The sequence below is a fragment of the Asparagus officinalis genome, chromosome 4 (assembly GCF_001876935.1).
Source record: "Asparagus officinalis chromosome 4, Aspof.V1, whole genome shotgun sequence".
Classification (NCBI taxonomy): domain Eukaryota; kingdom Viridiplantae; phylum Streptophyta; class Magnoliopsida; order Asparagales; family Asparagaceae; genus Asparagus; species Asparagus officinalis.
This window is the reverse complement of record NC_033797.1, coordinates 113,463,210-113,466,182: the sequence shown is the minus strand read 5'-3', so window position 1 is coordinate 113,466,182 and position 2,973 is coordinate 113,463,210.

Genomic DNA, 2,973 nt, shown 5'->3' with positions numbered 1-2,973 from the left:
TAGATAATGTAAATATTACAACCTATGTTATGAAAACAAACAACTAGATGTATAAACTACTTGTTTTTATTTCTTTTTTCACCCAGAGTCAAGTTTTATATTCTTGTGGGATAACTGCGGTTGTTCACAAATTAATCCCAGCGTACGGATTCACTACCCCTCAAACACCCAGTGCTACTTGAAATTTAACTGGTGCGAGGCTAGAAATATCACATCACAATATATTTCACCTCAGGACACCTAACGTACTTAGTTGTTAGTTGTGTGTTGTTGTAAATAACACAAATCAATATCACTGCAAACTCAGACCACTCCAACGCTTTTTGATTGGTATGGTCTGGTGCGGCGGCATTGAATAATACATCATAACTCGTGCCTCGACCCCCGCCACCCCAAGTTACACGGTTATATGTTGGTGGGTCTGGATAAGAACAATCACATCGATCCTACCAAGAATCATCTCATTCATAAAAAACGTCACGGTTTGCTAGTCTTACAGACCGCCTAGCCACTGAAGAAATGAAACTACTACGTTATCAACCAAAACCAAAGATAATTAATCAATATTTTATGCAAATCGATATCTACTGACATGGACAGCGATGAATCAAGATGATTATGACAAATGGTGAGTGACTAAATAGGTAACATGTCCTTCTGGTGTCAAAGTAATGAAATGGTGTAGTTTACTACTCTCAATACACAGTTATAATAAAATTCCAAAATAACTTCTTTTTAAAACATTTATCATTCTAAAATAATTATATGAATTCTAAAATATTATATATTTGTTAATTCAAATATTTTTAATTAATATATTATTTGTCCTGACATAATTTTTGTATCAATAATACTATCCATGTCATATTATTCTAAACCTTACGTTAGATAAATTATAACAGATCTAAAAAAAATTTTGCAGATATTGATAAGTAAATGGAAAAATGAGTTTTGGCAAGCGGGTCTTGCCTCGGGTAGTCGAACGAATAAAACTGTGTGTGCAAGATCAGACGACGTGCGAGGCGAAGGCGGCCGGATCGGGCTGCCAGCGAGGCTCGACGTGCAAGAGGACTGACGGCTGTGGCTGCTGTGAAGGGGGAGAGGGGTTGGCCGGTGGGGAGGAGTTGGGGCGCGATAGAGGCGAGCGGCGAGTCGCGGGGTCGTCGACGAGCGGCGGCAACGGTGCTATAAGGGTTCGTTTGGCGGGATTCTTGGTCGAACGGGGCGCCGGAGAGGAGCAGGAGGACGCTCAGGTGGTGGGGTTTTTGGACGCGGGTTGGGAGAGTTGTGGAGGAGGAAGAGGAGGTGGGGCGCTGGACTGGGGAGGTCGGAGGCGGCTGGGGTGGTGCTACTGGCGGAGGCGTTGGCGAGGATTTGGGAGTTAGGTGGAGGCGGAGGCGGACGGGCGACGCGATGGCACGGGTCGGGGATTTTATCTTGGACACGGTCGGCGTCGGGTTTGGGAAGGGCTCAGGGGCGGGGCGGCGACCTTGGGGTGTGGAGGCGAAAGAGAGAGGAGAGGAGATGAAGTTGGGTTTGTTGGGTTGGAGAGAGAAATAAGAGAGGAGATGGAGAGGGAGAGAGGTAGAGGGTATGAGGAACCCGCCGGGTGCCCACGGGTGCCGGCGGGCCTGGACCAGGGTGTGGAGGGTTACGTGAAGTGGAGATGTGATTTTGGTTCGGATGGCGGAGGTGAAAAACGAGGGAAGAGAGGGGTGGTTTGAGTACGTGTGTTTATTAGGGTAGAGTTGGATTTTAGTTGTGTTGGGTATTTAGAGGAGAGAGGAGAGGGATATGGCACGTGTTTGGGGGGGTTGGTTTGGGAATAGAAATAAAAGGTGGGGAGTGATTTAAGGGGTTGTTGTGAGGAGATTATGGAAGATTCAAAGGAGAGAAATTAAGAAAGGAGGATTATGGCAATCATTTTATATCTTTATTCATAATATTTTAAATAATCAAGTTATATACTAATATATAAACATTATACATTATTTAAATTTAACGCTAAACTATTTATAATATTCATATAGTTACTAATGTATAAGCTCAGGTATTACAATTAATTGATGCAAATGGTCTAATAATATTGCCACCAAATGATCTATACTATAAAAATCTAAACCATAAATTTAATATTTTAGCAGATGTAATACAATAAAGACTTATTTTTATTATGTGTATTTATTTTAAAAACTCAAAAAATTTTAAAATTAGAAAATTTAAGTAACTAATATTTGATATTATAAATTTACTAGAAAAATTGTTTAAATTCGTATTCAAAATTACGGTTGTTACAGGCACTGTAATATTTAATAGTGATACTTATACCATATATTAAAAGAAATAATATACATATTATGGATTAATATATAAGAGAGAGCTGAATACTGTGATATACTATTTATATAAGAGAGAGAGAGAGTATGATATATATACTATAATGATATATATATATAAATTAAATTAATAATCGTAGCTACGTACTATGTACGAATCTATATAGTGTTAGGACCTGATGTTTTCTCGATACAGGTTTAAATAAATTTTTTGGTATTTAAATATTAAATTATTATTTTTAAAAGAGTATTTGTATTTTCCCTAATTTCTAGAATTTTTATGATTTAAAAATCTGATTTTATATTTATTTTAATAATTTTGATAATTATAAATTAATTTGTTGCAGTAAAAATCTTTTTAATCAATTTTGGTTATTTATTATTGTTGTTATTATTATTATTGTAATTAATCATCTTGTATTATATTTTTAGTCTGCACCCTTATTTCCTTATTATCTGGTATTCCCTTGTTTCTCTCAAAACTCACAGCCACTCTCTCTCCTCCCAACTCCCTATCAAATCCCCTACCCCACCTTCCCTAAAACCCTCCCCAATTCATGCACGTACTCCCACTTCCTCGTGTTTCGCGCCCACTTCCCATTTCCCGCACCCCACTCCTCTGTGTTTTCCTCCTGCC